This window comes from Malaclemys terrapin, chromosome 3, assembly GCF_027887155.1.
Source record: "Malaclemys terrapin pileata isolate rMalTer1 chromosome 3, rMalTer1.hap1, whole genome shotgun sequence".
Lineage (NCBI taxonomy): Eukaryota > Metazoa > Chordata > Testudines > Emydidae > Malaclemys > Malaclemys terrapin.
In genome coordinates, this window is record NC_071507.1 from 35,666,389 (window position 1) to 35,690,754 (window position 24,366).

General features: G+C 39.4%; 1 long non-coding RNA gene across 1 annotated transcript; it reads left to right on the plus strand.

The window, feature by feature from the left end:
- Positions 1-18,148: 18,148 nt before the first annotated feature.
- Positions 18,149-23,884, plus strand: LOC128834609 (uncharacterized). Its single transcript, XR_008444458.1, has 3 exons — positions 18,149-18,389; positions 19,527-19,621; positions 20,334-23,884. It is a non-coding gene; the product is annotated as an uncharacterized LOC128834609 (long non-coding RNA).
- Positions 23,885-24,366: the final 482 nt, after the last annotated feature.

Consider the following 24,366-nt stretch of genomic DNA (forward strand, 5'->3'; position numbering starts at 1 on the left):
CTCAGGTGAGTTCACATACAGCAGTGTGGGTGGGTGGGGAGCACCTCCTTCATAATGTTTAGCCCAGTGGTTAGGGTACCCACCTGCGATGTGGGAGCCCCCTGGTTCAAGTCCACCCTCCATCTGAGGGGGTGAAGGGATCTGAACAGGGATCTGCTACCTCTTAGATGAGTGCTCTCACTACTGAGCTATGGGATACTCTGATGTGGGGCTCCCTCAATCTCTCCTGTGGAAGCTGTTCCACTGTGGAAAAATAATTAAAGCCATAATTATGAGGGAGGTCCTCTTCCTCCTCCTCTTTCTTCCCCCACCACCCAACCACAGGTTTTTACTAAAATGGTGTAGGCCTGGACTCCAGGAGGGGGTTCACAGCTGAGATTTGTAGGCCGAGATAGAGCAGCCTGGCCTTATTTCTTTGAGAGGGGTTGGGCTTAGCATATACGTCTCTCATCGGCATTTCCATTAGCTAGTTTAGGTGCCTAGCATGCTGGGTTTTGTGAATCGCAGTCTAAGGTGCCTCTTCTAATTCATTTTATAGGGAGCCTAGGTGCATCACTCAAGCTTTGTGAATCTCAGTGATTTTCTAGGTATTTAAAAGTTAGTTGCTGCAATGCTCAGGATCACAACAACTAACTCCTTTTTGTGAATCCAAGCCTTAATCTTTCTGTGCCTCAGTTCCCTATATATACAATAGGGATAGCGTCTTCTTTCTTCCACTTTTGTCTATTTTGTTCCTTTAGACTGTAAGCTCTTTGGGGCAGGGACTGTCTCTTACTATATCTGTGTACAGTGCCTAGTGAAATGGGGCCCCGATCTTGAGATGCTATTATAATACAATTCATTAACGTGTTCATTTTGGATTTTTGTAAATGATTTGTGCAAACACACATTTTTTGTAACATATTCACGAGATGTGGTTCTACAAAATTGCCTTCATATTTTGTGAGTCTAGCTTGATTATGCATTTACATGATATCTTAAGAGCAGTTTAGTTTGAAAATATTTGGATGTTGTAAACCAGGATATTATGTTCATTTTCTAATAAGTGTCTCCAGCACTCTGGTGTCCCTAATCAATGTAAATATTGTTTAAGATGAACATAGCAGTTGGCATACCATCGAGCACAGACCACCAGCAGAGCATTAAACAAGTACAGATGTGAATGCCAGGATAGAAATGAAGACATTCCTGAAGTGTAAGTATGTTACTTATAATGTATCTGTGTCTAGGAATTGGTCACGAAAAGGGAACAAATAGCAAATGAAAGTGCTGAATAAAGTACTTATGCTGAGATATTGCATATTTGCTAAGAGATCTAAGTAGAAGAGTACAATTGATTGGTATGTTTTAGCTCCTTTTTAGCCTTTTAGCCTTAATTTAATCATGTATTAATTTTTGTTACGATTTTTAAAAGGTTAAGCATTTCAGTCACCACTATTGTCCCAAGGAGGGCAGATTGCATTTTTAATTTTTGATCATTTCTGAAGAACCCTGACTCCTCCTTGTTGGCTAGTTTAACATCTCAAAATCTCCACTTTTCTCCAAAGGTAAACAGATGTAACGATTATCACTGATTCTGAAGACTCAGCTTGTTCATTGTTGGCATTGCTAGACTCATTGTTCTATGTGCAGGCTGAATCGGAGATTATGGGTGGGATTTTCAAAAGTACCTAATTGGTTTCAGAGCACAGCCCTATTGACTTTCAATGGCAGTTGTACTCCAAAGTAACGTAGTCACTATTACAAAGAGGAGTCCGGTGGCACCTTAAAGACTAACAGATTTATTTGGGCATAAGCTTTCGTGGGTAAAAACCTCACTTCTTCAGATGCATCCATCTCAAGAAGTGGCCATGCGTCTAAAGAAGTTGGTTTTTTACCCATGAAAGCTTATTCTTAAATAAATCTGTTAGTCTTTAATGTGCCACCGGACTCCTCGTTGTTTTTGTGGGTACAGACTAACACGGCTACCCCCTGATATTTAATAGTCACTATTGAAAAGCCTGCCCTCTATATCAACTTGTTGAAGGTGCTCAGCATCCGTAATCAGCCTTTCAGAAGAGATCAGCTCCCATTTAGGTATCTAAATGAAGTAGCCAGACTTTCAAAATGCTCAGTATCCTGCAGCTCTGATATCTTCTGAAAATCTGGTTACTTCACTTAGATACCTAAATAAGAGCTAAGTTGTTTTTGGTAATTTGTTGAGGTGCTTAAATGGGAACTAATTGGTGTTGAGCTCTTGAAAATCTGTTGTAAAAATATAGGTTTGGGCTATAGAAGGGTCCATGTAGTGCACAAGCTTAAAACAAGGCACAGTGTTTGATAGTCAAGTTAAAAAGCGATAGTTGTTAATGAAGATCTGACAATAAAAATTCACTATATCACTGATGCTAATCCTCTGAGCTATTAATGGAATGAAATGTATTTGAACTAGTCTTTTAGATTAATTTCTATAGCCAACAATGATTTAGACGTGAACTGGTTAAACCGCAATAGATTGGAATAGGTCAGCGGGCTTTATTGTTAAATATTTTCGATTGTAGAGTAAAATCAGCGACATTAGCAACATTATCAAATGCAATTAATATAAATAAATATTTAAATAGTGTAACAAATATAATTATTGGTATCAGAATTAAACCAATGTGCGTTTTTAAATTTATACTGTACTGAATTTAATTCAGAAGCTATCTGTTTTTTCTGCCTCAGTATAGCAGAGTCAGTACACGACAGCTTTGAAACAGACTGGTGTAAAAGGCACCACATTTTCCAAAATGATGTTCCTTTTAAGAACATTGTATATTAAACTGATATTTCAAGGCTGAGTTTTTAAAGAACAATTTGAACTATATAGAGTGTGAATGGGGATATAACATACACTGTAGTAGAGAGGGCAGAAAATAAATAATTACCTAATTCCCGCTTTACCCCATATCCAGACTCTGTTTCTGCTTGTGGGTGATTATATTGTTTTTATTAGTGTCCAGTACTTCATTTAAAGTAAGACCCAGTCTCCTTACTGAAAGAAGAAAAAGGAGAATAAAAAAAATTACCGATTTAAGGTAGTATTTTGTATTTGACTAAGAGCCCAATCTGGCTAATGTTGAAAGCAGGATTGAGCTCTAAAAATGGCCATAATTAAAAAATTAAGCCCCTTCTTCTTCAGAATGTATGCTTTTGATTGACTGTATGCATGTAAACAATCCCACTACTATCAATTTTATGGATTTATCTCAGTGGGACTATTCATGCACATAAATGTTTCGGGATCAGGTTGTAATTTTGCTCAATATTTAATCTATGGAAAGGATTACTTGCTGTTGGCATTATAGCAAAAAACGCGGACTTTGTTTCCTAAACTGATAGCTGAGAATTTGCAATGAATTCTTTTCATGAAGTAATGTACTTCACATGTCAATAAAAATTTTAAAAACTAACCAAATAGAGTTAAATATTTTCACAATGCAATTTTACAATGATGAAGAATTTGTTATGGTCTATTAAATACATAATGCCAGTTTGAAACTTATTCCTGATAGCTAGTTACTGCATATAATAGACGATCAAAGAAGTGATTAGGATTCATCAGGAGAATAATCCACATTTTATTAGTTTCTGAATATTTATTTTTACATGATGAAGTGTTAAAAATGTTGTGGTTAAAATGGACCAATAGAGAGAAATTAATAATGTTTATGTACGAATATATGATTTTGTCACCAGATAAAAATGCAGGAAATGCATAACTTTCTAGTTGCTGATATGCTCAGAAACTCTCAAACACTAAAATGAAAGTTTAAGGACTAGTTTAGAAATGTAGACATATATATAATATTTTAAGTGCGTATCTACCTCTGTTAATCAACACGGAGAGTATTCGTGCTGATAGAGGGGGAAAAAGCTATTATCTCAAAGGAACTGCCAGAGCTGAAACAAAAGAATCATAAAATAATAATAATAAATGGGGTTATTTTCCACATTTCTGACAGCAGATGAAAAGTTCTGTGTTGTAGTCACTAACTGAAGCAGCAATGTCATTATTTTGAATAGGTTTATTTAATACTCTGATTTACTGGACCCATAAAATGTAAGACTAGAAGCAGTTCCTAATGTGGTCTGATCATGTCACTATCACTTACACACTGGCTCTTCCCTAAGTGTTAACATCTCTATGCCTCATTACCCCTATTTTACAGCTAGGCAGACTGATGCTGCTTGCTTGATTGAAGACTACTTGGGTAAGACAGTGCAGAATTGGGCCCCAAATTAATGGCTTTTGGTTTGTGTTTTTTTTTTCAAGTTATTCCCTAATGAACATGTTCATGAAGCACAACCTGGGTGAAATTCCATTTTACCAAATGTCTGTGTGTGAGTGACTGGCCAGGCCCAGCTCTGACACCGACCACTCCTTCGAAAATCTTATTGGAGAAGTTTACAAGAAAACCACAGGAAGTGCAAAGGGTATGAGTAGCTTCCCCCAAATGGGAATGGCTTGGGAGGGCCAACCTGCAATGCTGCTCTCTGTGTGTGTGTGTGTGTGTGTGTGTGTGTGTGTGTGTGTGTGTGTGTCACTCTGCCTCAGGGTGTATGTCTATATTGGAATCATAGGGTACGAGTGCACCTCGAGTAGACATATCCAAGCTAGCTTCTAATCTGGCTAGCTTGGGTCCTGAAGTGCCAGTGAAGCTATGGCAGTGTGTGCTTCAGCATAGGCTAGCACTGTGAGTAATTCTGGGTGGGCCTGTACAGCCCATGCTGATTATTGTGTAGACCAGGGGTGGCCAACCTGAGGCTGAAAAGGAGCCAGAATTTACCAATGAACAGTGCCAAAGAGACACAGTAATACGTCAGCAGCCCCACATCAGCTCCCCTGCTCCCAGTGCCTCACGCCCACTGGCAGCCCCGCCAATTAGTGTCTCCCGCTCCCTCCCCAAGGCTCCCGCCCACCGCAATCAGCTGTTTTGCAGTGCGCAGGAGGCTCTGGTGGGGAGGGGGGAGGAACGAGGGCACGGCAGACTCGGGGGAAGGGGCAGGGGGCTTAAGGGAAGGGGTGGAGTGGTGGCAGGACCTGGGGCAGAGCAGGGGGTTGAGCAGTGAGCATCACAGAGCACATTGGAAAGTTAGCATCTGTAGCTCCAGCCTCGGAATCAACGTCTATACAAGGAGCCGCATAATAACCTCCGAAGAGCTGCATGTGGCTCCAGAGCCACAGGTTGGCCACCCCTGGTGTAGACCTATCACTGTGACAGAATAGTGTGCCCTGGTTGCCAAGAAGGTTAATGGCATTTTAGGCTGTATAAGTAGGGGCATTGCCAGCAGATCGAGGGATGTGATCATTCCCCTCTATTCGGCATTGGTGAGGCCTCATCTGGAGTACTGTGTCCAGTTTTGGGCCCCACACTACAAGAAGGATGTGGAAAAATTGGAAAGAGTCCAGTGGAGGGCAACAAAAATGATTAGGGGTCTGGAGCACATGACTTATGAGGAGAGGCTGAGGGAACTGGGATTGTTTAGTCTGCAGAAGAGAAGAAAGAGGGGGGATTTGATAGCTGCTTTCAACTACCTGAAAGGGGGTTCCAAAGAGGCTGGATCTAGACTGTTCTCAGTGGTACCTGATGACAGAACGAGGAGTAATGGTCTCAAGTTGCAGGGGGGGGAGGTTTAGGTTGGATATTAGGAAAAACTATTTCACTAGGAGGGTGGTGAAGCACTGGAATGGGTTACCTAGGGAGGTGTTAGAATCTCCTTCCTTAGAGGTTTTTAAGGTCAGGCTTGACAAAGCTCTGGCAGGATGATTTAGTTGGGGATTGGTTCTGCTTTGAGCAGGGGGTTGGACTAGATGACCTCCTGAGGTCCCTTCCAACCCTGATATTCTATGATTCTGTGAATGCCTACCAGGCTCCAGGGATGCATGCCCACTACTACCTCCTCCGTAGCTACAGCCTATTTTCCCCTGTGGGACTGGCAAGCTCTGCTGACCGTTGCAAGTGGCAGAATGAACCATGGCTCTGTCTCCTCTCTGCCCTCTGCCACACAACCGTTAGGGAACAGCCACTATGCTGCCCTGAGCACGAGGACTAGACTTCTGTCTGACCCTAATCTGGACCATCCAGTAGTGGGGGAAAGGCTCCCTATGCTGTCCCCTGCACTTTGCACCCTGCTAAGGGCGAGGCAGAATCTTGTTCCATTGAAGTCAATGGCAAAATTCTCATTCTCAGAAGGAATGGAACTGCCTTAAGTGCGGTTTTTACCACCTCTCCCAGAAGGCAGAACTGGCCCACATGTCCTTATGGCACAGGAGCCAGCTGATATAGTAAAGGGACATGGTGGGACACTTAGGAAAGTTAGGAAATCTGAATTAACATAAGGTATGAATTTTAAGTGGATTGAACTGCTTTAAACCCCTTTGTGGACACTTTCATTTAATTGTGTTTAACTGAATCCATTTGAAATGAAAACTTCAAAAGTGCCTAAATAACTTAGGAACCTGAATTCCAGAGTTAAACACTTAAGTCACTTTTGAAGTCAGCACTTAGGTTCTTAAATCATTTAGCTGCTTTTGAAATAGTTATATAAACTTGCCAGGGAGTTTAGGAAGATTGCATATCATATACGCAATAGCTGTTTATAATCTTTTAACAGTAGTCAAATGACAATTTATAATAAACTAGGGCTGTCGAGTGATTTAAAAAATTAATCATGATTAAAAAGATTAATCATGTGATTAATCGTGCTGTTAAACAATAATAGAATACCATTCATTTAAATATTTTTGGATGTTTTCTACATTTTCTAATATGTTGTTTATATTTCAGTTTCATCACAGAATACAAAGTGCACAGTGCTCACTTTATATTTATTTTTATTACAAATATATGCAATGTAAAAAACAAAATAAATAGTATTTTTCAATTTACCTAATACAAGTACTGTAGTGCAATTTCTTTATCATGAAAGTTGAATTTACAAATGTAGAATTATGTACAAAAATAATTACATTCAAAAATAAAACAATGTAAAACTTTAGAGCCTACAAGTCCACTCAGTCCCACTTTTTGTTCAGCCAATCACTCAGACAAACAAATTTGTTTTCATTTCCAGGAGATAATGCTGCCCGCTTCTTGTTTACAATGTCACCTGAAATAAGAAGCGGGCAACGTTATGTCCCATAAATGTAAACAAACTTGTTTGGCTTAGCATTTGACTGAACAAGAAGTAGGACTGAATGGACTTGTAGGCTCTAAAGTTTTACTCTGTTTTGTTTTTGAGTTATATAAGAAAAAAAATCTACATTTTTAAGGTGTAGTTTCATGATAAAGAGATTGCACTACAGTACTTGTCTGAGGAGAATTGAAAAATACTATTTCTTTTGTTATTGTTTTTAAAGTGCAAATATTTGTAATAAAAAATAACATAAAGTGAGCACTGTACACTTTGTATTCTGTGTTGTAATTAAAATCAATATATTTGAAAATGTAGAAAAACATCCAAAGTATTTAATAAATTTCAATTGATATTCTATTATTTAACAGTGCAATTAAAACTGCCATTAATCGCGATACATTTTTTATCACGATTTTTTTAGTTAATCGTGTGAGTTAACTGCGATTAATCGACAGCCCTATGATAAACATCTGATTTTATATAGATAAAAATGGTAGAAAAGAAGTATAATTGGATGATTTTATAAAATGGCCAAATAGCCAATTATAAATAAAATTATTCGTAGACTGTTTTATTGTCCGTATTTATATATTATTAGTCGTCTTTTGTGTGCTTAGCAGTAAAATCAGATACTGGAAGTTAACAAACTGTGCTTAAATGCCCTGGTAACAGGCACCATAGAAATACCAAAGATAGATGAAAGATAAGTGAAATGGATATTCATGGCTGCATTCATTATAATACTGATTTCTAAAGAGGAAAATAGCGAATGATTTTAAAGGGCCAGAATTAACTTAGAAACAACATCTCTCTGAAAATAATTTACTTTTTATGCATCTGACTCTGCTTTCCCTTAGGGCTTGATCCTGTAAGGGGCTGAGCATTCAACCCCAGCCCAGCAAAGTACTTTAACTTTAAGCACATATGTAGTCCCCTGAAGTCTCACTGCCACCAGTGTAAACTGGTAGTGAATTCGCTGAAGTCACTGCAGTTATACTGGTGTAAAACTGATATTGGGCGGATATCTTTGTGAATCTGATCATAAGTCCTTATTTTTACAATTAGCAACTAAATTAACCTCAGTTAAAAGGGATTAGACAAAAAAATATTTCCCCCTATGCCTTCTGTTTATTTTCTTTGTGCATTTGGCACGGCTTTGTGTAGAGTCTGTTCCTCCTGTATGGTCAGGGTCTAACCCTGGAAATATTTATGCACATGAGTAATTTTACTTCCAGGAGTAGTTCTGTAGAATTGAATGGGAGACTTACAGCGGCACGGTTACTCACATGGGTGAGTCCTTGCAGGATTGGACCCCTAGGCACTTCCTCTGCTATTTACCCATGTTTCACACAGCAATAAGGATGAGACAAACATGTTTGTTTAAGTCAGGGCTGGAGGTCTGGGCTATCGCCAGTGACCATTACAAGTTTTTTTTATGACAAAGAATGTCTATGCAAGAGTGAAGCCACATGCAAAACTGAATTAAATATTATTTAAATATTGTTAAATCATTTTTTAAAATGTTCCTACCAGGATCTCCCATTGCAATTTATGTTCTTTGTGTAATTTAAAATGTAGGCCCAGATTCTGCGGCCAAAATTCTTATTGATGTCAGTGGAAATTTTGTATGTGTACTGCACTGTAGGCTTATAGAAAGAATTTGTAAATTCATTGGCAAAGCTGGCTCACTTGGAGTTCTTCTTTTATATTCTATTTTTATGCATTTTATGTTACCTCTTCTTTCTCTTTCTGTTCATTTAACGATAGAGTTAACATAAAATGCCTCAACTAACATAGGTTTATTAATTGTAGAATTTAATGTATTCTTCTTGCTATTCATCTGAAATTAATTAAGTGTGTAGAATTACAAGGTGGGTGTACCACAGGCAGCAGTCCAGGCTCAAGTTAATCAAAAGAGCACATGTTGAATGCATACAATTTAGTTAAGGTTAATCCAGTGAAGATGATCCCTCACTGGTCCTAATTACCCTAGGTGATAGATTGCAGAATGAGAAAATAGGAAGGAAGGGAAATTCTGTCCTGCTGGCCTACCAGCATTTTCTAATTTAATTTAGTAGGCTATGCACAGAAGCAAACAGTTTCCATTTAAAGAAAAGACCACACTCTTAGGATGCTTATCTGAAACGAATACAAGAAACTTAAATTTAAAAAGTCAGTCCTAAAACGTTTAGAGTGATTAAGCTAAAGCTGGTCAGTGTGTCTTTATCTACTTACATACCAACAAACCAAGAACGTCATGAATCTGTCAGTACTTTACAATTATTATCACTCTTTATTAATTAATTAATAGCTCAAGGAATGTTTTAAAATATCAAATTATCGGAAGATCTATAATAGGATTTCAATTATTATGGGGTACCATCAAAATAAAAGAGCTAATTTACTATTAAAACAAATAGGATTGTTCATTGTGTTGTATTAATTAATGAATTTTCATTTCATTTTGTCAATCTCAAAGTAAGCTAAGCTAGTAAACTAGGATCCTTTTGTGTGCTATATTTTATATTCGTTGGCACTGTGTGTTTTTTTTTCTCCTTCCTTGTTCTTTGTTCCAACTTTTCAAGTGTTTTATGAAAAGCTTTTGTTTTCTCTATGCACATACATATAAAACTTGTCAAATAATTTGCCCTATTTTTCAGGTTAGTGATATATTTCTGCTCAAGTGGGGTATCTGTTTCTGATTTATTAACATTTGATCCCCTGGTTTCCTGCCATTGATCAAGACAAATACTCAGCTCAGCTGATGAGTTTTATATGAAATCTGATACTGCAGGAAGAGAGAGAAAAGTTAGTACCATTTTTAATATTTTTTTATTTCAAGTTTTCCGAGACCATGACAAACACACAGGACACCTAGCGAAGTCAGGCACTATTTATTTTTACCACATTTCTCTGGGATAAAACTTTTGGGAAGTAAAACATGTATTTATCACTAGACCAGATGTTTGCTCAGTGTCATTCACATCCTGTAAACTGTATATACATTTACACCCTATCGCCAAAACATGGCTTCACCCTACTACTGACCGTCTGTCTGCCATTCAATCTCTAGTTAAGTCACGGTCAATAAGGTCAACTCTTTGGCAACATCTGTATTTGATCAGCTCACACAAAATGGGGGCCTTCGTAATCCTTGACTACCCTGGAGTATTTTAAGAGGCAGCGCATTACAATAGTTGATTCACCGCTACTGCAGTCCCTGCGCTTGGAAGATTTTTCCTTCTCTGAAGAACTGAAAAGTCCTCTCTAACACAGTATCACTCTGAAATGAGCAGGTTTAGCAGTTGCATAACCCCCTAAACTGGGAAAGAACATTCACCAATTTCCCTCTCTCAGCACCCCACTCCAGTGCATGGATTTGTTATATTTTATATTTTGATCCTGTTGTGTGCATTTATTATATGTTTTAAGCATGTTTATGTTATTGCAAAAGGAAGAAATAATGGGTGAGAACCATTTAAACACTGTTTTGGTTAATTTTGTCACTTGTTTCTTTATGGCATTCTCACTGTCTGCAATACACAGTGGCTTTAGCATATCCCCACAGCATTATCAGGCAAGATGAATATAGTTATTTTCTCACAACAAATTTAAACATTTGGGGTGAAATCCTGGTGCCACTGAAGTGAAGGGGAGTTTTGCCATTGACTTCAATGGAGTCAGTATTTCACCCTCTGTCACTAGCCTGTTATTTTAACACTGATATCATAAAGTGCAAGATTAGATGTCTGATTCTAATCTCACTTGTGCTGGTGTAACTTCATTGGAGTTACAGTCAAGGAGATCAGAATCTGGCCTCTTACTTCTAGGGATGGGATGCTGGGAGGTGTCCAGTTTTTAACTATTCAATCAAATAGCATAAAGCTATTGGCAAATATTGATAATCAGATTAATCATTGCCCTCTAGATCTCATGGGATTAGGTTGTGACAGTGTGAGATTTGGAGTCAACTGCAGATGTGCATTCACCAATAAATAGGGCTGCCAGAGCACGGGATACATTGTTGATTTGCATAGTTGTCTGCAACATTCCAAAAAGCCAGCCATTAATGAAAACTGACACTGAGATTCTGATGATTGACAAAAGACTGTGAAACTAGACGACACCCTCGATGAGTGCCCAGGGATGGAGGTGAAGGAGTGTGACTGCCTCCCCTCTTCCAACAACAAGCTTTAGAATGCAGCAGTTTGAAAAATGGAGATGAGATGAGCAGTTTATGAGACCATAACTTTGATAGTTTTCCAGAACTGTAGTGATGACAGGGATTATCTTTCAAGTTTTTTGTGGTGCTGAGCCAGATTCAACCAAGCTGCTGCAGGAAAATGTACATTTTTGTAAAAAAAAAAAATCATTTTTCTTGTTTTTGTTTTGTTAAAATTCCACAAAAAATCAGAATTCAGAAAATTTTGTCTATTTCTACACAAAAGTACTGGTAAGAACTTGGGGAGAATTTTACATATGCTTTGAGGAAGGGATATCTGTGTAGAACCAAAAAATAATTTTTGTGCATGACTTGAATCTTATCAAAGTCGTGAGTAACTTTCAGAAGTAGCTTCTATGTCATGCTTCTACATTTGCCAGGTCTATTCATAAACAGAAATCAGCAAACAAATTGAATATTGCAGAATGATGCAATGGGATATCTGAACTACATTAGTTGTCTGGGAGGGGAGAGGAAATCTGCTTAAGAGACACTGCAAAAGATATTGTTGAGATCTCATCTCTGTCTGACTGACAGTAATCTAAGACAGTCATAGACTGTGTGTATAGTAGCTATTGTTGTTATTGTCTTGTATTAACTGTATCTTGGTTCTCTCCCTAACCCCCATTCCTTCACCACTCTAGCCTTTTCCCCTTAACAGAACTATGAAGGCAATTTACAGTCTTATTACATGCATTCTGAATGTCTTCAGCAGAAATATCTGGAAATCTTTCCATTATGCCTATGAGTTTCAGAAATATAACAGTTTGTTCCTTTAAACTAACACTGTAATAGGGAGAAGAAGTTAGAGATCCAGAAAAAAATATTATTCACTTCTGATTAGCCAGTCAGGAAGCAAAGATTTGCATATGTTTCCTGATTGCCTCCTCAGAGGAAGGAGGAAATAGCTTTTACCAAACTTGCCTCAAGCTAAGGCCTGATGCGACTCCCTTTGAAGCCAATGGGAGTCTTTCCATTTACTTCAATAAGAGCTGCATGCAAACCCTAGCCAGTTCTACTCACTGCATATGTGATCAGGTTCTGTAATCATACTCCAGCACTCAGTATACATCACATCTGTATGTGGACTATGGAAATTTAATGACTCATCCCATGACTGATTTCAGTATTTTTTTTTTATAAAACTGCAAAAAATAGTGGATTAAGTGGATGTGGCAGACATAACATATTTGGAATTTATTATTAAAGTATTGACGCATCATCTCATGCAATCTCATTCTCCAAATACGTTCCAATTGCTTGAGAACTAGTTTACGTGAACTGAAAACTAATTGAAGGACTCTAAAGAAATTGGAGTCAAGTCAGGGGCAGGTGTCCAGGGTTGTTTCAGGGATCAATTTTATTTAACTTTCATTAATACCAAGAAGAGGGAGTAAATACATTAGATTGTAACCTCTTTGCATCAAAAGACCATATCTTCCTACCTGTGTATACCGTACCTAGCACAAATAGGTGAATTCTTATTTGTATTGTGCTTGTGATTGGGGCTCCACTTTGCTCAGCACTGTACACACACATCATGACAAGACAGTCTCTTCCCCAAGGAGTTTACAATCCAATGCAGCTCTGATCCTGACTAGGGCAATGGACTACTATTGCAATATAAATATTAACTGAAATCAATATAATAATTGAAAGTGTTGTGCAACCTTAATAATAATTACTGAAACTCACAGGTGATACTATCCTAGAAACCCTTGTTCACATAAATTAGGAAGAGAGAGAAATAATACAAGAGGAAGTACAGGGATTAGGGATATGGAGCTAGAAAATAACCATGACGTTCATGGGAAAATATAACCCAGTACACCAGGAGAAATATAATCTGAAACATAGATATTCTCTGGGAAGGAAAATCCTTGAAAGTAGCAATGCTGAAAGAGATCTCAGGGTCAAAGTGGACATGAGTTTTCAATGTGTTACGGCTGTAAGAATAAAAAAAAATAATAATGGAGATATCCCATCTCCTAGAACTGGAAGGGACCTTGAAAGGTCATCAAGTCCAGCCCCCTGCCTTCACTAGCAGGACCAAGTACTGATTTTGCCCCAGATTCCCAAGTGGCCCCCTCAAGGATTGAACTCACAACCCTGGGTTTAGCAGGCCAATGCTCAAACCACTGAGCTATCCCTCCCCCCGCAATAGCCTATTGCAATAGCCAGTGCAATTGTGCTATATACACCTCTACCTCGATATAATGCTGTCCTCGGGAGCCAAAAAATCTTACGGCATTATAGGTGAAATCGCGTTATATTGAACTTGCTTTGATCCGCCGGAGTGTGCAGCTCCCTCCCCACCCCCCCGGAGCACTGCTTTACCGCGTTATATCCGAATTCGTGTTATATCGGATCACGTTATATTGGGGTAGGGGTGTATGTAGAGGCATGTCATGGGACGTGATGGTCACAGTCCTTCTTTATGCAACTCTGATATGACCACATCTGGAATTGACCACACATTTAACTAGGACAATATTGAAAATTGGGGGAGTTCAGAGAAAGACCATAAAAGTGCTGATGGCAATGAATGGATTGACTTTTAGAGCAAAGATGAAAGGAAATAAACACATATAACTTGGCTAAATAATGACTAAAGACCTGATCCTTCTGTCATTGAAGTGAATTGCAAAACTCACATTGGCTTCAGTGACACAGTATTTGATCCTAAGAGGAGAAGTGGGTTCTAGCTCACAAAAGTTTATGCCCAAATAAATTTGTTAGTCTCTAAGGTGCCACAAGGACTCCTCATTGTTTTTGCTGATAGAGTCTAACACGGCTACCCCTCTGATACCTGGCTACATATAAACACTAACAAAGGGGAGGTTCGGTGGTAGAAGGGAACATCACTAGGAGTTTTGAATGAAAATATAAGTAGAACATTTAGTATTGTTAAAAATTTCCTGACTCTGATCTATGCTACTAATTTGTGGACTAGACCAGTAGTTTACAAAATTTGGGTCGTGACCCAATACTGGGTCACGGAATGCAAGGCACTGGGTCGCCTTGCTCAGCACCCAGGGACACTGGCAGCCGGCCAGTAAAAACTAAAGTTCCTAGTCCTTGGAAGCGGGAGGCAGCAGGTCCAGCTCCTACACAGGGGGGCCACGGGGCTCCGCACGCTGCCCCGAGCACTGGGTCCGCAGCTGGGGGGCAGTGCCTGCTGGCGAGAGCCATGTAGAGCTGATTGCGCGCCTCTGCCTAGGAGTCATACTTGCTGTTGGCCACTTCTGGGGTGCAGCGCAGTCTGCAGTGCCAGGACAGGGGGAAGCCTGCCTCTGCATCTGGCTGCACCACTGACCGGGAGCCACCAGAGGTAAGCCCGCACCCCAACCCTGTGCCCAAATCCCCTGCCCCATCCCTGAGCCCCCCCAAACCTGGAATCCCTTCCTGCCCCCCACAACCCTCACCCCCAACCCCACCCCAGAGTCTTGTCCCCCTCCCGCACCCCAACGCCCAGCCCTGAGCCCCCTCCAAACCCAGAGCCCCCTCCTGCACTTGAAACCCCTCATCCCCAGCTCCGTTGGGTCATGAGCGTCAACAATTTTCTTCAAGTGGGTCGCCAGAAAAAAAGTTTGACAACCACTGGACTAGACTCTCAAAAGAATGGATTGAAGCCCTATTGCTTGACGCATATAAAACTAGACTGGAAAAAAAAACTCTAAAAAAAATGTACTGTGCAGAACAGTCCTGCATTGGCAGAGAATTGGGCTAGTGGCTGAACTCATTATTATCAATCAGAGTTTACCATTGCCTTCACTTGGCGCAGGGCCAGGTCCCAAATGAAGTAATAGGTCATGTCCATCTCCAAATGTTGTGATTCTTTTATTTAATCATGATCCACAATTTTTGTGTTCAAAAACAACCTTTAAAAATGATACAATGTTACCTTTAGATTTTCATCTTAACACTCATCTGTCCTGGATATAGAATCTTGCACTGTAGTTCATAGGAGTATGCATACACCTTTAGATACGGCAGGAAAATCAGAAACCTTCCAGAATGATTTCTCTGTGCTCTCTCTTTTTTTATTTTTTTAAAGAAAGCTCACTTTTGGCTGCTGCTTTGGAAGTAGCTCCTAGAGGCCCCAGTCAGGGCTCCATTGTACCATTAGGAAAAAAAATACGCTCCCTGGCCCAAAGAGCTTCCAATTTAAGTAGATCCCCACTTGATCCAAAATAGCCAGAATGTGGAATGGAAGCCTCTCTTTTTTAGAGGAGAAATGACCAGGATGTGAGTAATGGATTTTGTCCAGGGAAGCTGGGTAATGTGGATGTCTAAGGAATGACAATATTCAGAGTCAGAGCTCTTTGAGCATACCTTCTCCCATTTTTATTATTCCAACTAATCAAATACAAATACATGATCACTAGGGAACTTTTTATCAATATTTAGAGCCAAGTTCTTGGGTCCAGCCAACCTGTGCTAAGTGAAAGGCAAGAAAGGGTGCAGGAAATAAACTCACCTTTGCAATTCCCACCTCCTGTGACAGTCCACCCACTGCCTTAATCTACCAGTGAAAATTAGAGCAGCCTCATGACTGCTCTAACTTACATCAGCTCTCTGCTGCTCATAGCGACTATTCCAGCAGCTGGGGATTGCTGGGGCACAAGAATGCCTACCCATGGACTCTTTGGCTTGGATACGCTCCCTGAGCTGGGTTCAGGGAGGGTACAAATTTTCATAGGGTTGCTTAAGCCAGGTATAAGACTGCTTTGGACTACTGGAGCAGTACGAACAGCTGGAGCAGGCTGAAGATCTGGCCCTTAGACTCTTGCTGTGGAGAAGCATGCAGTGTTTTCAAGCACAATTGTTTTGCAATACCAGGATATCTGCTTTTGAAGCATTTTGTCAGAGAACCTAAAAGACCTTATTCAGGATTAGGCATTTAGCTACTACACACAAATGAATTTGAAATTATCTTGGGGATTTTGTCACTAACCAAAGCCCGCAGAGAAAATGAAATTAACAGTTTATATTTTCCAAAGTGTTTTACGTGAATGTGACTAAGGAGATCTGAAAGGCAAATTTTATGAATTTACAATTTAAAAGCCTAATGTTGTGTATTAAAAATTCTCCATTTAGCTGAGTGGATGGTGTTTGCAATTTCTAGAAGAATATAAGATATCATTAGAATCCAGGGAAGTTAATAGAGTTCAGAAGAAGGCTACATACTTCAAGTCACCAGGGTATGACGGGATAAATTATTGTGGGTTGATTGTTGTTTTATTACCATTAATAAAAAAAGTTAACAGTTTGGAGCCAAGTTGCTGTGTGAAAAGTTTTTATGTAGAGCCAAGTTATTAAGGTAATGAAATAATATACTGTACTATAGATGGCCAATTATCTATTACCACAAGCAATAAAAAGTAGGTGGTTAAGCTTTAATGGGCTCACTTTCTTTTTAGGTTTTTAATCTTGCTTTGCTTTCTGCTTTCCTGTGTGTTCGTCTCTAGATCAGTGGAAATAACTCTTTGTGCCAGGTGCTTCCTTCAGTCAAATGCAAATATGTACAGCCCTGGATTTGACTGATAGTAGAATGTGGCACAAGGTCAGTAAATAAAGGGTACTTCCCAGTTTAGTCCCTCTTTCCTCATGCACAAACAAAACCTTCTTAGGTGTTAAGCATTAAATTCAAAGCTATACATGCTGCTTCTTTTTTTTTTTTTTTTTTGGAGTGGGTGCTGTTCATCTGACAAAAAGCAGTAGACGGAGAGATGATTAGTCAGATATCGTCAGTATCTACCCACGCTATCGAGGCTGGGATTCGCTCACAAATTTAATTGTGATAATTCAGCAGAAAGCTAACTAAAAAAACAAAAATAGTTTGCACTCATTCTGCCAAGCAACGGTATTTAACTACATTCAATGAAATCCCACTCATTGCCTCTGCACCAGAGAAACCTTAGCTCATATTGTTCATTTTTGTTGCTGTGTGGGCTCAGTGAGAATCCTAACCCTGCTATCAGGCTGGAAATTCAGGAAAGCAGTTTAAGAGAAATCTCAACAGGAGACTCTCACATTGAACTTGTTTTGCTGAGCTGGTACATGCCCTGGAAGAAGAACATAAGAAAAGGAATAAGAGGAATTATATAGCTCTTTACAGTTTTCAAAGCACTGTACAACTATGAAATAATTACTCATCAGATATGCCCCTGTGAGGTAGATGAGTGTTATGAGAATGAGCAGCATTAATAACAGTTTTCTCTGCTTCTGCTGTCACATGATATTGCAGGTGAGCATTATATACCCCCCTCCATGCCCAATCCACAGAGGATATGGTCTGTTACAACGCTCGCTCTCTCTTTGTGTCCTTTAATAGCGTTAGATGGAGTCCTGTGGTGAGAGAGAGTGGATTGTAAAAGGAGGTGAAGAGTTTGTACATTTCAGCAACTGTGGGGTTGTCAGAGAAAGGTATGTGTGTTAACAAGGTGTGTTGGGGCATTGTTGAAAGAGGGCAGAGTTAAATTTGCGTGGGCAACCTTGACTCTGTGTTTTCTAGTTTTCACAAGTTTGAGTTTTGCTCAACTCAACATTCTGCGAGGGAACAACATACCACCGAGCAACCACTCCCTGCCCAGGTCTGGCTGCCAGGGAAAGCAGCCGAGCATGTTGTGGGGGAGGTGCACTGGGAGAAGGACAGAACCTCCCCTTCCCCCGCAAGTAACTGGTGGGGTGGGGAGAGCTCGGTGGCCCCGGGCTGGGTGCAGGGCGGGGAGGTTTGTGGGCAGAGGAGACACGTGGGGTGGTCATATGTCCCGCCCCTTTAGATTGTGCCCCCCAGTATAGGAGGCATGAGTCATCTTTGATCCTGAGTCTGTCTCTGCTCTGCATTACAGGTGTGTGCTATCTGAGGTAATAAAGAATTCTGTGCCTTCAGAGGACAGAATCTGAGTTTTTGAAGTGTCTTACAGCTCCTTGTCCGTCTTCAGTTCCCTGTAGCCTCCGAAGGAGCAAATCACAACTCCCCTTTCCAAGGAAGGATTTAAAGGTAAGTATTTTTATTCCAATTTTATAGATGTGAAAAAGGTCTTGGATAGGTTAAGTGACTTGGCCAAGATCATATAGCTAATCGGGGCAGAGCTGGGAACACAGCCAAGATCACCTGACCTTCTGTCTGATGGATCAAATGTCTCATGTCAATAGCTCTCAATCATTTCTCATACCATTACCCTATGTTACAACAAAGGAGAGTTTAAGGAGCTCCCAGTTAGCCATAAAGAAAGGGGAGAGTCATCATGTTCCCTCTTTGGGTGTTAAAACCCCTAGTCAAGGACAGTTGTCTAATGTTAAATTTAGGACTTGAATACCAGAACCTGTCTCCACAGCAGACTTGAGTTGGTGTCATCTTTGTTCCTTTTGTATTTGAAATGTGTGAAATGGAAAGGAGTGTGAACCTCAGTAGGTGGGTGATTTGTGTTCATGTCAAGCATTTTAGTCAGAGCCCCAAATCTAATCATGTTCCAGATCATTGTGACAAAAGTCGGTAGGTGATCAGCTTATTAGTGGTTTGATCAAAGTATCAATCTCCAGATTTTATCGAATGCTAGACAAGATTGTGGCCTTGATGATTGGGTTGGCTGAGTTGTTCTGTCCCCTTAAATGCTTGCTTTCCTTTGACTCAGTTTTATCAGTTTCTCTTTCCTGTGCAAATCCTGCCTTTTATTTGTTTGTTATTTTCCTGCGCATTAGTTCTCAAGCCACAGCATTTCTTAGTATGCTTCTTGGTATGTCCCTATAAGTTTCTTTGAGAAAAGCCTACAGCTTCGTACAATGTACTGAAATAACTGACTTTTTAAAGATTACATGGGGGTTATGTTTTGTATTAATAGGATCAGAAGAAGCAACGTCCTAATGAATTAGAATTCATGTTTTATCTGCAAATATTGTGCACACTGAAAGCTCTCTAATAGCATGCTAAATTATAAAAACATTAATTAGGTCATTAGATAAAGGGACATTAATCCTTCAGGCATGTGTAATGCACCCTTTCATGTCCCCTGTTTAATGGCTTTAGGTCTGTCCTGCATTTCCTTTTCTCAAAGCACAGAATTCTTTAAATAGCTAATGCAGGTACTATACTGTATTTCTACTAGTAGTGCTTTACTGTAAGAGAATGATGTTTTAGTTCATTAGAAATCACTAGAAGAACCAGTTTCCAGGGCATGACAACCTTCCATTTGAAGGGCAAGAGGTCAACTCAACAAGGAGCAGTTTCAAAAGGTAATTTTCATACCGAAAGCAAGACAAGTGTGTCCCATGAGAGAGTGAGGGGGGAACGTCACAAAGAGAGATTTCCTGTGCCATGTGACAAGGGATTAAAACATTCCAAAGTATGTATGAATTGGGTGTATTGATGGCTCACCAGAACCCAGTTCGATGTTCTTAACTAATGCTAACTTTTATTAAGCACAGACAGAGTCACTAAGGAGTGAAAGTAATCCTACAGCAGTCTGTGTTCTTCATTATTTGTGGTCTCCAGATTAATTCATTAAATCCGGGGCAAACTAGAACACTAGTTGCAACAATATATCATCATTTTCCCAAACAATTCTAGCCAACAGCAGTTCACATAGACTCCATCTTAGTGCATGTTCACACACATTGTATTCATTAATGTTCTCTTTGCTGGATTGCAGTATTGTACAGGGCACATACGATGCATATAATAGATTTATCAGAGGATCCGATTAGGAACAGCCGGCATGGATTGAACAAAGAATAGTTTAAAAAATGTGTTGACTTCTTTTTGTATCTCTGGTGCTACTCTGCTTTACACCCATCATCAGTATTGGAAGGAAAGTGGAGGGGGAGAGAGATGGTACTTCATTAATGCAGTTCAGAGCAATGCAGCCCATTCCCCGTCTGAGTTTATAAAATCTGATTTAAAAAGAAAAATGATTGCAGATATTTCACCCTGGTCTTGTCCATACAGGGAGTACAAATCTAAGAGTGTCATGAGTTGAAGAAGAAGAGAACAATGTTACAGCACAAAGGTGTGTGAAACTCTGATGTAGATGGTATTGAACATCATAGAAAGAAGGATAATGTCCTAAATTTTGATTGTACAAAGAGTGCATCTTCTCAGGAATGCCTACTTACTCTTTAATGAAGTATGAAAACTTTTGATGTAATATATATAACAACGGTACAATGATTCAAGATATGGTTAAAAACAAAAAGGTCTGATTACGGATATTAACAAATGAGTGTTCACATCTATCTTGAGTAGATGAGTATACCACCATGTTTCCTAGTGAGCATATTGTATTACAATGGAACATCTTAACACTAGGTCACTGAGGAACTTCACTTCAGTAAAGGCTACTACAGCAATCAAGAAAACTGGAGCAGAAAGTGTTTGTCGGAAAAATACGGGAAAGTAATCTTAGACAACAGTTGCAATTCACTATAAAAACATAGTAGACATTTATGCTGGATGCTGTACATAATATTCTAAAATGTCTGGCAATTCATTTCACTTTAGTTAATATTCAGGAAGTCTGGGTGCTCATGCCAAAGTTTATTTGAACAGATCCCCACTTCCTGGTCTATATTTTGGTCCAAAATCTCATGAGAACAGACTCTGTCATGAGATTTTGTGTCATAACCTGTTTTGCCTCTGATCTCTACTCTTCCAGTCAGCTGTTAACAGTCAGGAAGTGCCCTCTCCATCAGTCAGTTATTGCTGGAAGGAATCTTCCTCTTTTAGTCCAAACTCTAATATTGCCTGGTAATATTCAGCAGACATCTATCTAGGCTGTAACCTGCCAATGAACTCCTACTGGTATAATACATTAACAATTTCCCAGCAGATTTTAATTTACTGTAGCATTGCCTAGCCTAATCCACACACAGCACATTGTAATGCAAATGGAATGATTAAATAGATCACACTTCTCTTCTGCATCTCAATTTTTGTCTAATGTATCATTACAGTTCACTCTGTAAACTGTTGAAGCCATCTTCATTCAACTGTAAACTAAAGAGACTAGATGTCTATCAGCCTAAACCAAAACAGTTCTTGATTAATCACAACCTCTTGACCTAATGAGTGATAGCTGTGTTAAAAATGTTGTCATTATCTAAATGGAGTACTGAAAAGTCCTGCAGATCCTAAGCAAATTGACTCTCTTCTATTTATAAACAATACTGGAAGATGAACTCCTGGGTTTATATTGGAAAAGGGACATCATTCATTTTTATCCAACATACCTGCTTTTAGTGATATTACCCACACATGTGGGTTTTAGAAAATGTTAACAACTGAAGTGGTTTATATGCTTTTAAGACTAATTTTAAGGTTTATGTGTACATTCATTACACTGGAGTTGGGTGCTCAATACCTGCCTAAAATACACAGTATTAATAGTGTGCACTAAAACCCTACTTAGGGCTTCATGTTGAATGCTAAACATCATTAGCACTAGATGTGAAATTTTGGTTTTCCAGTATTTGTATACATCTTATTTACTATAGCTCAGAGCATTTCTCCTGCATGTAGCACATGCATCTCTCCATATGCATATGACAAAGTGATGAATCTTTAAAAGTCCTTTTTTGAAGATATTACTGATCTTTTGATTGATAATCTGGTCACATGCAAGTGAAAATGCTGTTGTAAAAACAATCAAATTATGTACAGATTTTCTCTTGTTGCTTTTCAAATATTGGCTCTTCCTTTACCCCACATATTTGTACATTTAGTTCCAATGAAGCCTAGGGAGCTAAAAGGCCTGGATTACACATGTCTGTAATGCTTTACAATTTCTCTTCCCTTGCAGATCTATATTTGTTATGGTATACTTCTCAATCTTCGCAAGTATGGTAGTTCTTAATGGTATAAAAGAAAAAATACATGTACAATCAACTCTTGTGCGTAGAACAGCACAAGGCCACAAGTTTCTCTTTTAGCAAGTATTGACTATTTTATGTAACTAAATTATGTCCCATAGTAAAGTGGACTAAAAGCACCACTGTATACATGTAAATTATTGCTACTTGCAAATTAACAGTAGGAGAGAATAAAAGGCAGTTTACACATGAAAGCGCTGGAACTTGAGGCCCTTATTCACTTGTGCAGTCATGTGAATAAATGAACTGATGTCAGTAAGGCCCTGAGCCTGCAAATACTTATGTGTGACGGCTGCCATTCTGGCTGATACCAGGGATTGTACTGGGAACCTCCAGAGCTAAAGAGCAAAGGCTCCCTAGCTGGGACTGTAAAGAACTTATATCGTCTGTGGATTTGGCACAGAGGGGGGGCACATAACATACACTCAACAGTGGGTCATGCACTTAATTTTTAAGCATGGTTAGCAATGTGGTACAGTTGTATTGACTTCTTTGATTCTCAGATGCTTAAAGTTACGTGCATCAGTGTTTGCAGGATTGGGACCTTAGAGTGTGGATGTCTCAAGGCAGGGATCTTGGGCCTGATTCTCCCCTCTCACACACCCCTGTAAATCTGGAATAACTCCCCATGATTTTACACCACTGCTACTCCCCATGAGGTCAGTGGAGTAGCACTGGTGTAAAATCACTGTGAGAGGAGAATCAGGTCCCTTGCCGGGCACCCGTGACGCTGGACGCAAATGTGCTTGATTTTCTAGAAATTGAAACAGTAACAGTAGAGGGAACCCAGCTCAGACAAGGAAGCAGGATATACCTCTAAGCACCGGTTCCAACTATTTTTTAATAACAAATAAGTAGGGAACTCAGTTCAATACAAGCAGCATTAATTTGCAATCTATACAGTTGATAACCCAGTCAGAAACAGACTTAGGCAGCATTACAGAGGCAATCTGTACAGAATGACGAACTATTCTCAACCAGCGTTTCCTCTAAGATCAGGGAAGCATGTCTTCATTTCCACTTCTTTTTCCTTGATCATACATGTTTGCTGAGGCCAATGCAAGGAAAATCCCTCTCTCTATACTCTTGACCCTTCTGTAATGTCAGTAGAGATACTGGGCAGCTGCTAGATTTAACACATTTTTATTTGTATTGATCTTGCATAGAAAAACTTCAGTTTGCTGCAAGATTTTTATTTCTGAAGTACCTTAATCTGTTCCACCATGGTAATAGCATGCCCACATATCTTAGACCCTAATGATATTAATCCCACATTCTGGCACTATGAGATTACATTACACTGTGTAATAATATATAACAGTGTAAGACAGCTAATTAACAAGCAAGTGCCTATTCAGAAATGGACTGAATCAAAATAAAATAAAATAAATATCACACGTGTGTGTCTCTGTGTGTGTTCACATGGTATTTCCTCTTCAGTCAAATCCTGAAAATAATAGGGATGTCATAGGAAAGCTGATTCAACTGATTATTAGGCTGATTTCTCAACCGAGGAAAATTGGGAGGGATATGGCCTTATTGTCTATCTTTTTATTAGATTTACACCATACCTAGAAGGTAAGGTACTTGTGAATAGCAAGCTCTGTGACCACAGTACAACAGAGGAGGCACCTGTAGCTATATTATGACTCATCAACTAGCCTCTCAGAGTAACCATCTCTGGCCCTGTTCTTGCAAGGAGCTCTGTGCAGACAGATCTCTGCACTCATGTGCCATCCCATAGGGCTTTCATGGAGCTCCTTACAGGATCAGGGCTGTAGCTAAAAAGAGTTTATACAGCCTTTCTTGGTTTATTTGTTCTCTTTAAAGTAAAACAAGGGTGTGTGCTTGCGTTCCTTGACCAAATAGAACAAAATTCCTCTGTTTAAGAGACAAGTCAAATTTTTTTAAAACTTTTTTTCTTGAAATGCATGGGATGCCTGGATTGGGTACATGATAATTTTAAAGGGGTCTCATCATACCGTTGATTTTTACTGTGAACTCTCCTTTGACTTTAATAAAGTTCAGGGGGAACAAATCAGTGGATTTTAGGTTGCTGAGGTAAACAGGTAACATTTTATAATGTATTTTTAAAGTTTACAAACTAACTTGTA